The sequence below is a fragment of the Ambystoma mexicanum genome (assembly GCF_040938575.1).
Source record: "Ambystoma mexicanum isolate Mex_15411 chromosome 12 unlocalized genomic scaffold, UKY_AmexF1_1 Mex_chr12_unloc.2, whole genome shotgun sequence".
In the NCBI taxonomy this organism is placed as follows: Eukaryota; Metazoa; Chordata; class Amphibia; order Caudata; family Ambystomatidae; genus Ambystoma; species Ambystoma mexicanum.
In genome coordinates this window covers 1,562,532-1,575,114 of record NW_027182323.1, presented here as the reverse complement: position 1 = coordinate 1,575,114, position 12,583 = coordinate 1,562,532, and the positions used below count along the sequence as shown (strand labels likewise).

The window sequence follows — 12,583 nt, the reverse complement described above, 5'->3', positions numbered from 1 at the left end:
TACACCACATTTCAAATGACTTGTCCCCAAGGTGCCCCAGGTGTGGCTGCGACAACGCTGGCTATATCCACATGATTTGGTCCTGCCCCCGTCTCACTCAATTTTGGAGCGCAGTATGTGCTACTATGTCAGCTATCCTCGATCACCCTATTACCCTATCCCCAATGAGTTGTCTTTTCCATGACTTTTCTGAGCTCCGCTGAGATTCCAAAAACCTGGCTGGACTTTGCATGCCACTTGCTGTACGCTCTATTTTACTCTGCTGGCTTCGGCCTACCACACCCACCCATGCACAGTGGCTCAGGGCGGTCACATGGGCATCGGACACCGAAGAATCCTGGGCTATACAACAGCCAACCCACTAAAGACCCAGAGATGTTTGGTCAAGGTTTCGTTCATACATGGCTCCCATTGATTCTGCCTCGGACTCTACATCTCCAGTCCTCTCCCCCTGCTATTCCCGCACAACCTCCGGAATTGTTCACTCACTGCCCCCACACCCACCTTGGATGTCTGCCACATGTGCACAAACTGGTTTTGAATTTGCTTTATATGTTTGTATTACCTGCATTGCTCTGATTATACTTGTCCTGTATGTAGCTCACCTGTTCCTGTGCTGCCAAGCTAAATAAATAAAAGTAAAAAAATAAATAAAAAAAAGATAACTTGGTGGATGGGACAGAGAGGAAGAGGATGTGGGCAGCGGCAGACCCTAGACGGGCCTGCCACCTCCCCTCACTCACCTAAGTGTGCCAGCACTGAGAGGCAGACACTGTTGCCACCTAGATCCTTTATTACTTTGGGCTATTAGGTGGCACCCACCTATATGCTGAAACTATTGCATTAGAGTCCAGATCGGGGAAAAAGGCATCTGAGGAGGGAACCAAAGCTTGTAAGTGTTGTTTAGTTATTTGCCCACCCATTGACTGCCATGGCCATGTGGCCATTCCCACCCAGTCCTGCCCCTCCAGACCCAAAACTCCTAATTATGGGAACTCTTTGAGTTAACTTTAATCAAGACTTACCATCTAGCTTTGCACTCGAAATGTCTGCCAGTGTTTTTTCAAAGCAGTCTTCTGAGGGCTAATGTCTTAATTGCAGGAGTAAAGTGCCACCGGTGTAATTAAAATGTCGTAACCAAGTCTACATTCACAAGCACCATGCGTGTCCTTCACTGAAGTCTTGATAAAAACATGCATTGACAAAGCCTACTGTGATGGCTTGTGTTTTAAGATTTAAGTATTAGACGTTTGCCGGCACTATTATTAGATACCCAGGTACACACACCATTTTGCTGCTGGTACCATCAGTGGCCAGTTAATACCACTAGGGTGGTGCCTGGCAAGTGCCTTTCCCAGGCCTAGATAAAAGTCCAAACTGTTGGCATTGCCAGTGCTTGTTTAAAAGCAGCAGCACATGGTGCCAAGCAGTCACGTGGTGGTGCTTTGCTATTGGATCGGCCCTCTGTGGCACAACACCAGTGACACATATTCCTGCTAGTGAAGCCAGCTGTAATCCCTGAAAATCGATATTCTGCGGACAGAGATAAAACAGAAGAAAGATTGTGGGAAGTTCGCTCTATACCAGGTGATGAGAATGTGGTGGCAAACGAAAGCCTGACACATTCCTTCTGATTTCTGTGGCGAGGCGAAAGAGGAAACATCCCAAAGTAGAACAGAGATAGAGAATGAAAACAGTTCCCACATACAAAAAACTCCGTGCCGACTCTAACATTAGTGGAACGTTATCGTAAAGGGATGTAGCACAGCCACCAGCAGTCCCTATAGCAGAAACAATCTCGGTCCTGCATCGATTATCACTTTCGATTTCACTGCCGAACCTTTTCTACAAACTAGATTTCATTTGCAGAATTACTGGGCCGAGGGTCGGACGGCACAGATATTACGATGGTGTGTTTTACGTGAGGGGATGTAGCTCAGTGGTAGAGCGCATGCTTTGCATGTATGAGGCCCCGGGTTCAATCCCCGGCATCTCCAGGTGCATATATTTTTTGGGGTACGCATGAACGCCAACATTTAAAGGATATACTGTTACATCCTCTTTGGGTTTCTGGTAAAGAGGACTATAATTTTATGTCGCATCTCACTACATTGAACATATTCCGTCGCTCACGTTTCAAGACTATCCTTCTTGTGACTAGTTCACATTACCAGACTGGGGCCCTGTCTAGACAACAAACAGCCGGAGCTGCCTCAGCAATACCGCGAATGGGGTTCACAGTAAACAAAACCCCTGGAGAGATGGTGACTGACAAATATAGATAGCATAGAACAAAGTGATCATGGGAAGCAGCAGCAGCAGGCAGGATTGGGCAGGCAAACATTCCACGTGACTTCTCTGAAGTGCCTCGAAGGAGTTCTTTAAAAGGGAAAAATAGAATTCATTAAATGTTTTCTTTAAAAATAGCTGTAAATTATCATAACCTATTCGTTGATGTGTTTTTTTTAAACTTTGTTTCAACGCTCTTAACATGTACATAGTCAAAGTAAAACTGTGCACTTGATTCGCCGCCGTCTGCAAGCAGTAGTACATTCATTTCAGCATACGGCAATACATAACGCCTCACTGTGGCAGTGCACAAGGATCTTATAGCATAGCACAGGCATGTTTTATTGCATGTATGTATTGTGTTTTGTATGGCACAAACCTTGCTGGGGCATAACAGAAAATTTTACATTCGGGGTGACGAAATGACTATTGCTCTGTAGGAGCACAGGGGTGAGTAGTGTCCAAAACACCTACTCAGCCCCAGACTGCTACTAAACCAGCAATGAGCGCAGTCATAAAGGGGAAGCCGACACACCCGACAGGTATACCCCCTATGCCTCTTTTGGTAACTGTGGCAAAGGGCAGTCTAAATTCTTTCTGAGGCGTTTGAGCTGTTACATTTGCACACAAACACCAATAGTATGGTGGTACCAACATGAATAAATGCCCAACCAAGGTTCTACAAAAACAGGAACTTTAGGAAATACGTACAGTGCATACAACAAATTAAAAACAATAAAGACCCACCTCTCTAAAGGAAACGGAGAGAATACACACTATGGGAATAAAGGGGCATTCAGTGTGAAGACAGGGGTGCTGGCCAATGATTTTAGCAGCACATTTCAATGTTCAAGGATATGTCTTTTAAATGGCTAAGAAAGGTGGCTTAAAAGTTACTGAGGTGCCGAGGCAGACAAGGGGGACAAAGATTCTTCAAATGCGCATGTCTATTGTGATTGGGGCTCAGCAGCATCGAGTCAGGCTTATTGGAGCTCTTTCTGGATCGAGTCAGTGTCAAGCCGTTTCAATTGGTGGTCCCACGAGATCATGGGCGCTGAGACAGGTTGAGTCCGCTCGAAGTGCTCAAATGGTACAGTGCAGACTTTTCAAAAATGATTGGCTAGATTGCGCAAGCTGGTCACCCCAAATGTGCCCTTGGGTGGGTTAGAGAGTAGAGCTTGCCTCTGCCCTGAAGCCTTCTGTCTTCAGCTCTATGGCAGAGAACTTTGGTATAAACTAACCATTCCCAACACATTTCCAATGAATCCTTCCTCTCCTTCTTCTGAGAATCCAAAGATGAATCAACTGAGGACCACATTTCCTGCCTTTATAAAGGCAACATTCTACAGCAGATTGGCCCAAAACAAGAATGTAGTCAGTGTCCAATCCAGGCTGCTATGACATGTGTACCTTGTCTTCCAATGTCATATATAGAGTGCCTGTGTCTGCAGAGAGTGGGGAGAGGGAAGGATGCGTAGGGAGGCCTGACAGAATCCAAAACAGTAAAACCCCTCTCTTGACCTAAGCCTGATCTCGTGGTACTCTAACTGCACCCACTATCCATGTCTGCATGCTTCAAAATGACTCTGGTGATCGACACCCTAATGTGACAGTGGCTTTGTCATATCAGGGCTGCCGGTGAAACACTCTTTCGCAGGGGACCTCCCGGTAGAGAGTTCCAGTACGCTGATGGGAGGTGTTAACATCTTCAGAGGCATAATAAGAAGAGCTTCCTGGGACAAGGTCCCACATGGATTGCCGGGTGGAGGTCAGAGAGCCGCTACTGGGTGAAGAGTGACCCCCAGAGACAATAATAACCCATCTGGGGGGGAACGATGTGGCACAGCTGGGAAGAAGGCAGCTGCTTAAGGAAATGTGCGCCACGTTCTGGGCATTGAGCGAGGAAGGGGGCGCTTGTGGACTCATATGGCCAGAATCGTGCCCAGATAAATATGGAGGGGTGCAAATTCACACATGGCTGTGGAGAAGTGCCAGAAAAAATGGAATATGGACATGACAAAGTTTTGCAGGGGAGCATGTTTCTCAATGTTTAGGGATGGCCTAATAAATTGGGGTGTACCAGGATACTACGATAAAGATGGGGTTGACCTATCTCAGGTGGGCTCAGACATATTATTGAATTTTAACGACGGATTGAGAGAGCATGGTTTTATTAAAAGAAAAAAAGAAGAAGCAAAGAGGAGGAGGATGGGGGCAGCGAAGGGGCGACAACCCCTTCTGGCCGTTGCGGCCAGTCAAAAGTAGTACAATGTTGAAAAGAGAGCTGATGGCATTAGAATGAGCTGGGTGCTGGAGGACAGAAGTGTTGAAGCACGTACGCTACTGATCGTCTGTGTGGACTTGCATGTTGAATATTAATATTTTGTAAATAATTATGCCTGGGCTTAATTTGTTATGGGCTTCAGGCGAGGATAAATGCCAGGCCAACAGCAGGTTAAAGCTCGGGATGAGGGCATAGCAGCACCCGACGTCATATGTTAGAGAGATGGCACACCCACCCTGAAAGGGGGGCATGAGGGCACCAGGCAATAACATGGTGGAGGGCCAAGGCCCCTCCAACTCCAATTCACAGGGCGGCAAACACAAGGGTCACAAAGCAAAGGTAACCCAGGTGGAGAAAGGCAGCAGGACAGGAAGGGGTGGCTGTCCCGAGGGAGAGGGACTCACGATTGGAAGGGCAAGGTCTTCTTCACACCTTCCAGGTGACTTCAGAGACCCGGGGGCCATTTTGTTTATGTCTTGTCAGCGATGGATGTCACACCAACGATCGAGCAGAGAAACATCCTCTTTACAGAGGAAATGACCATGAGCAATTAGCCCCGTGTTTAGCCTAACACGGCAGGTGGACACATAGGGCTGGAAAAAGAGCAGCCCCCGTTTGCAGTTTCCAGCCCCGGCTGGTGAAAAGAATTAGATAATGTCACTCCCCACAGCCCAAAACCAGAGATACACAATTCGTCCTGAGCGGGAGGTTCAGGAAGGTTGCAGGAGTGAGACCTGGATTTTGGAAACAGTTAAATATTTTCAGCTGCCAGTCCCCAGCCCTGGCCTGCAGGCCCACACCATGTGATCACGGTCCGGCAGGTCTCGCTGGTCTGGGCCTCCTGCATCAGCATGGTGCCCTGGGTCCGCCCAGGCCACCCTCCACCCAGGATGCTCCCGGCATCCACAGTGCCCCGGCACCTCAAGCCCATGTCCCCATGGGCCATCATGGTCCCGGCCTGCAACAATAGTAAGTTCGGGTGATCCTGGCAAACTACCAAGGTGCTGGCTCCCCCAGCACGTGAGAGGCCGGCAGTGTGTCCACCTGCGGCCCCCCAACAGTTAAGTACATTCCAAATATGTAAATGTCACACATACATAGACTGAAAACTTGGCAGCTGGGCAAGGGGGTGGGGGTGTCCCAAGAATGCTGAATCTCTACTGGAACAAGATGTGGGGCTTTAAGGAGGCTCAGCAGGCATGGTTCAAAGGGAGGCTGGCTCTTTACTGAAACATATGGGGTACGTGCCTGGGATCTTCACTCCGTTTTGAACCAAGCAATGGGTTCTAGTGAGATTGCCTTTGTGCTAGACCAATGGGTGGGCACTGGGGCAGCCTGGTGTACTCGGCAGAAGAGCCAACAACCCAGTCCACCCCAGCAAGAGTCTTTTCAACTATTCCTTACATTATTCCTATTTCATTGTAGTAAGGCCAACACATCATACTGTTGTGTATAATCCACACTCATACAATCATATCAATCTTTCACAAGCTGTAAAATTCGAAATGTTCAGAGACTGTGCTAGATACTAAATTGCCTAATCTCACTTGGAGATATGGTAATTGAGGAGAAAACCCAAGAGTCTTTTCTGAACAGAGCCCAATGCAACAGCCATTTCAAGTCATTTTCCAGAATGGCATCATGACGGCAATGGGGAATTAACATAATTTTCCAGGCCTGTATTCTATGAGTGGTCCAAAGGCAAGAAAGAGTCATGAAATCCCATGCAGGTGAGATGGTAAGGTGCATATGTTAAGGGGTTTCAACCTCTGCTCAGTGCTCCCTGAGGTACTCATTCTCCGTGACAAGCTCTTTACAAAGACATAAGTATAATACAAAGTCCCAATGATTAAGAATTACTGATATCGGGAAAGGGTGCATTAGGCTATCATAAATCTCGTAGTACTGCAGATTTCAGGGCACCTGTGCTTAGCTAAAAATTAGGGGTACCGTGACACTAAGTGTATGGTTCCATGGTGTAATGGTTAGCACTCTGGACTTTGAATCCAGCGATCCGAGTTCAAATCTCGGTGGAACCTCACATTTTTCACTGAAATGAGACGCTTTTCGGAATCTCAATTTTATTTCCCTTTATTTCATTCATTCCCGCTCCTAGTATTTACAATTCGAATACATCATGAACGAAAGTCGGTCTTAGTTTCGTCTGACTTTATTTTGTTCCGTGTTCTTTACATACTATCACTATAAAAAATGTAATCTGTATTAATTTTGCTACTAAATAGTTTTTAAAATAGTGTTCGTTCATATCACGTTGTGCATATGGACTTCACTATGGAAGATGAAAAGTGAGGATTAAAGAGGCTTTCGCTAAAAGTGTTTCCGCCCGGTTTCGAACCGGGGACCTTTCGCGTGTGAGGCGAACGTGATAACCACTACACTACGGAAACGGAACTGTACGTGTGCTTTTCTTTCCCATTATTATGATAGCGCATGGAAGGGGGTGCTGAAGCACGGCATATCAACACAGTAACATTTAAGCCAGCTGGCTCCTTCCATGCCAGTGAAGTCAGACAGATCATTGTACACTGGATTAAACTTGCGACCAAGATCCCGTTAATATATATGTCTTACTCCATGGACACTCCCCATCTTTTGAAGTTTTAAAGGAATGTATTGTTTCATTTTGAGTGCCCCAAATCAATCCAAAATCCTTTGTAAACGTGGATCTGTCTCCAGTGCTGCATCAACCACCTGTGCCCGCACCTGGCACAGGTGAGTGTCCCTGTATTAGATCACTACCACCACCTATGCACCTCATACCATGCGCCACACACCTGAACGATTTATCAGCAACAGAAGAGATATTGTTTTCCCTGGAAAATGCAATGCCCAGAGAGCCACATGAATTTGAATCACACACCCAAAGAGGACGACACATAGGGGGCCCAGTATGACACAGGGGGCGCAGGATGGCGGCTATAGCACAGCAGTGCACGTGCCAGAGGAAGACAGAGAGAAGCACGTGGATGCGGTGCTTTAAAGACATGCATCCTGTTTGAGCTTCCAGCATCACATAGACTCAATAGACAGCTGTGTGACTGTCTCCCAGGTGTCCTCTGCCATGTGTTGGTTTGGGGCTCTGCCGATGCAATTACCACAGAGCAGCCAGAAGGCACCCCAGTAACTCAGCAGCCCAGGAACGCCATTGGTTGAATGTCATCACTTATCTCAGAGAAAATGAATATCGTTAGAGGGCTTGAGCATGCGTGTGTGAAGTGTATTTCTGGTTGTGCATATTGTGACCAACCCTACAGATGTATCAACCTGTGACCGATAATGGCATTTTAACGAGTTGGTTGCAAGAGGGTGCCTGGGCAGTATGGCTGTGTGCTGGCCACAGCAGGCCTGAGCAATCTTATGCAAGGGAATTGTCTTTATTATTGTTATTTAGTATTGTGAACACTTTTCCCGCCCAAAAGGAACCAGAGGGCAATTTCCAGAGAAATAGAGAACTGCAACATACACGTACTAAATAATCACAAATACAGTAATTTCTTAATAAATCCAAAACATCCAATTGCAATTCAAGCTGCAGGAGCACTCCTCAAAAAGTCTTTTAAAACATGGTGGACGAGAATTCAGAGTGCACGGTAACAGTGCACAGCACAGGTTCAGATGCGTTCCACACTGCACAAGCCCCCTTAGAAAAGGAAAGGATCCACTTTTTAATGTTTGTTTTTAATAGAGAATCAACGTTTTTCTTCTAGATGACCTGATTACATATAATATGAATTAATCCAAATAGACAGAAACACTGGGCTGAACAGTTGTAAAGTTTTTAAAACAATATAGAGCTTTATTTATCATGTTGCTTGCCCCCCATTGTGACGCAGTGACCAGGAGAAATTTGACCTAACATCCTTAATGCATATACAAGCAGGGCTTCAGTATGTTAGACCGCCTTAGGGGTGCCAGATTTGACTTTGCGTGGAAATACAGAAGATAATTCATACAGTCCACTCTTAATCACACCAGTCCCTGAACTACTGTCCTAAAACCATCTTTAGGCAAAGAGGTGCCATACATTTCAGTAGCTGTAGATTTTGTTCATCAGATTAGATAGTGAATACAACATGCTTTGCAAGGGACAGTCTGGGAACACAAAGAAGCCCAGGACTTAACTGTAGAATATATTGGCGCAGAAACAATATGTAAAGTGAACTCTCCCAGGCAGAGCTAAGGGATAGAACAAGAACTGAGTCTTGGAAGGGCTGCGTTTGTCCTCTTCCAGTCTCTAATGTTCTGGGAGGGTTGTTTGAGCTGCCGGATGCTCTCCTCGGTTGACACCATTAGATAAATATGGGCATCTTGCACACACTGCTTCATGAAGAATCCCAGCTGGTCAACCATCATCACCAGTGGCTCCATACATAGAGTTTTACTAACGGCTGACTCCTAGGAAACCTAAGCTGGTGTAGGGCTAGAGGAGAGCTGTTACTCCGCACCCTGACCAGTTCAGACAGCTTTGGCCATAAAGAAGATTAACCAGTCCCTCAAGCTCTTTCACTTCCAATACGGGCAGGAGTATGTCAGTCCAAAAGACATTGGGCCTCATTATGAGTTGGCCGGTAACCCGCCTGAGCCACCGGCCGGCTACCAGCAAACTCACCTTACCATTACCGGTGCCTGAAATCCGTGTGTTACCGGGATATTACGGGTGCCAGCAACGGTGGTAAGTTCCCATTCTCGGGAGTCCCATAGGGGCCCCCCAGTTCAGCATGGTGCCCTGGGTCCACCCAGGCCACCCTCCATCCAGGATGCTCCCGGCATCCACAGTGCGCCCAGGCCCATGTCCCCATGGGCCATTGGGATCCTGTCCTGCAACAACAGAAAGTCTGGGTGATCCCGGCAATCTACCAAGATGCTGGCACCCCCAGCACTTGTGATGCTGGCCGTGTGTCCACTGTCGCCCCCCACCAATGGCGACGAGGAAGACGGACCCCTGCAGCACAATCTGTTGCCCGCAGGAGAAAGAAAAGGAAGCAGCACCCACTGCCACAAGAAAAGGAGAGAGTGGATGCCCAGTGACCCACCGGCAGACCCTCCCTGGCCGCAGCCGTGTGTGAAGAGGGTGCTTGTGCAGCCGGAGTGCGGGTCAGCCTGCAGCACTGCGGCATCGGCCATCAAGTGTTTTGCCTGCTCCCGCCGAGGGAGAAAGTGCCCAGCTCCGCGATAGCAGCTCCAAACCAGAACACGCATGAAGCAGCATCCGCTGCAAAAGTAAAATGCAGAAGAGGCGGCATCCGCCGCCGGTCAGAAGAAATGTGCCCCAAGAAGAGAGTAGATGCTAAGGGACCTCTGCCGCCTTACAGAGGGAGAGCGCGATGCTGCAGCGTGGGTGGCGCTACCGTAATCAATAAATAAATCTCCTGCCGGAAAGTGGGAGGAAGTAAGGTGCACACCAGTCTTCAAGAGGTCAGATGTTTCTGTACGGTTTTCGCACTATTCTTTTGCAAAGGACCAGGTGTCTCCTGGAACAGCTACAGCGAAGCAGGGCCTCAAGAATCGGTTGGATGATTATACTTGTGATGAGACAAAAGAGCTGAAAAGCAAGGGTTCAGTGGGTACTATGTAACAGTTTTTAATCTAGAGATCATGCTAGACTCAACAGGGACACATTCCATGGAGCATCGATAAGTGGAGGAGTACCTAAGAAGAGCAATAGAGGCACATAAATCCGCGGATTAATAGCTCATAACTCCACCACTAGTGCAGAGCTACCAAAGCCCAATGATAGAAGAAAGTGAAATTAGAGTGTGTATGTGGTTGTGCAAAGTGCAGACACTAGCCACAGTCTACGCATTTGTACATGCGTACATACATGCATGTGTCTGCTTCCACAGCAAGTGTACTGCAATGAGATCTAGTCGCTCAGAGGCTGTGATGGGCCACTATCCTTGATGTGGTTTGCCCTTATATGCCAGTATCCATACATAAGAACATAGTCCTGCTGACGTTGTCAGTAAAAATGCCATGCCACAATAAGAAAACATGTCACGACTGGCTGCACCCATATATGCCAGTATAGCGATATAGGAACGCTCATCATACTGGCTTTAATTTACCCTTGATGCCAGTAAAAATGCAATGCCATGTCAGAAAATAGCTTCAGGCAGGATGCAACCAAATTAGCTAGTCTAGCCAAGTAATAACACTTACCATTCAGTATAAATCCCTTTTGTTTTCCAGTTCAGTCCACTTTATTTCCTCATGCATTCTTCAATTATGTCCCCACTCTTTTGCCTTCTCATTCTGAATCCTGTCTCCCTGTACTGAAATCTTTTTTTTCTCTGTATCCCTCTGTGCATCTCTATCACATCACAACTCAGATAACTTGGTTGGGGAGGGGGGCGCTGTAGCTCTCATAGAAGATGGCCGCCTGATTGTGAACTCCGCTTCGTGGGGCGCCTTCCTGTTTGAATCCTCCTTTGGTGCCCTATTAAAACCTGGGCCAGCCACCCTATTAAATTGCTGCAGGACCCGGGCGTGTGCTGCTCGAACCCCGCGTCCTGAATCAACCCTATCGCAGAGATCCAGTGCTTTGAAATTGGGCCGGGAGCTGGCGCCGTTCTGCCCCGCTCCTCTGCTCCAGAGTCATTTGGCTTGACTCTGAGGATCCGGGGCCTACTGGGGGGAGGGGCACTGTGCGGTGCGGCGTCACCTTCTCCCCACTCCTCGAGGAACCGTTGCGGCCTGTGCGCAGACACCAGCCCCCTGACTGGACCCCGGGGTGCAACCCCAAATGTAGAGCTGTTGCTCCGCCGCCTCTCCCAGGGCGGCGTGCTGCCTATCAGTGCCTCTTGTGGATCCGGAGAGGAGGCTTCCTGTTCTGGGACCGGATTGCGGGACGCTCCCGCTCCTGGCTACTGCGGTGAGTCCCTTCGGGTCCCACCAGACACTCTGCCCATCCGCACTGTAGTGCTGCCGGTGCTGGCACGCGTCGCCTCCCTCCCTGGACTCACGACCGGAACCTGGACCTTCTGTGCCGGGACCCACTGTGGCTGTCGTCACGCTCCGCTGCCCTGCTACCCTGCCAGACGCACAGGGCCCCCGCTCCTAACGCGACCTGGTGGGCCCTGTCGGGGGGGACACAGACTCCTCGGGCGCCGTCATCTATTAACCCGTGCACCACTTAGGTGTTGGCACACGCTGCCCGCTGCTGGCCCTTGGATTGGGACCTCTTCTCTTGGTGTGGATCCTACTGCTCTCCACCGTAGTGCCTGCATGGGGTATTCGCCGTGGTGATACACCTCCCGCTCATTGCGCCACATATATCAGTTGGGACACCACACAGACCATGGTTAGTGGTGCACCAGGCTGGTCCCCCCTACCGCGGCGCGCAGTGACTGGACCCTCTGCTTTACTTGGATATACTGGGATCGAAGACCCCTGCAGTGACTGTCTCCTCGCTGCCTGGCCGTGGGCGTCCTGCTAACCCCTCTGTGGTCCACCACTGCCTTGCTGGGAGCCTTGGCGGACCTCTCCTCCGACACAGGAAGTGGACTCCCCAGTTTGCTCAACCACATCAGTGCCCATAGCTGCTCCTACTTCCACCCCTGTCACGGCACACTGATCTCCGGTTCTTGGCCTTCACCCGTGATCTTCGGGGCGGTCGACACCAGGGGATCCACTCACTGACCACTCAGTGCCCTCATACCACTGCCGGCCAGGGAGATCCCCCCCGGACCTGCGAACTGGCGGGCAGTGGTGACCAGAGACTCCACATCCTATTACAGCACTACTTTCCACTTCAACCCTGTCGTCCTCTGGGCGCCCGAATGCTCTGAATAGCCTGTCCGACCATCCTCTGTGTCCTGCCCTCTGCCTCCCGACCTGCCTCGACACTCCTGCCGCCCGCCCAGGCCTTCGGGCCCACCCTCCGCCTGGTGCCATGACCAAGGGAGCTGGAAAGAAGCAATGCTCAATTAACATTTTCACAAAAACCCCGTTGGGGCCGGTGGGGGAGGTGTCCGGGTAGGAACCATCTAA

General features: G+C 49.1%; 3 non-coding genes across 3 annotated transcripts; 2 read left to right on the top strand and 1 right to left on the bottom strand.

Annotated features, from left to right (window-relative positions):
• Positions 1–1,925: 1,925 nt before the first annotated feature.
• On the top strand, positions 1,926–1,997 carry TRNAA-UGC (transfer RNA alanine (anticodon UGC)). The gene has a single exon. It is a non-coding gene; the product is annotated as a tRNA-Ala (tRNA).
• A 4,543-nt stretch (positions 1,998–6,540) lies between these two features.
• Positions 6,541–6,612, top strand: TRNAQ-UUG (transfer RNA glutamine (anticodon UUG)). The gene has a single exon. It is a non-coding gene; the product is annotated as a tRNA-Gln (tRNA).
• A 296-nt stretch (positions 6,613–6,908) lies between these two features.
• On the bottom strand, positions 6,909–6,981 carry TRNAV-CAC (transfer RNA valine (anticodon CAC)). Its single transcript has one exon. It is a non-coding gene; the product is annotated as a tRNA-Val (tRNA).
• Positions 6,982–12,583: the final 5,602 nt, after the last annotated feature.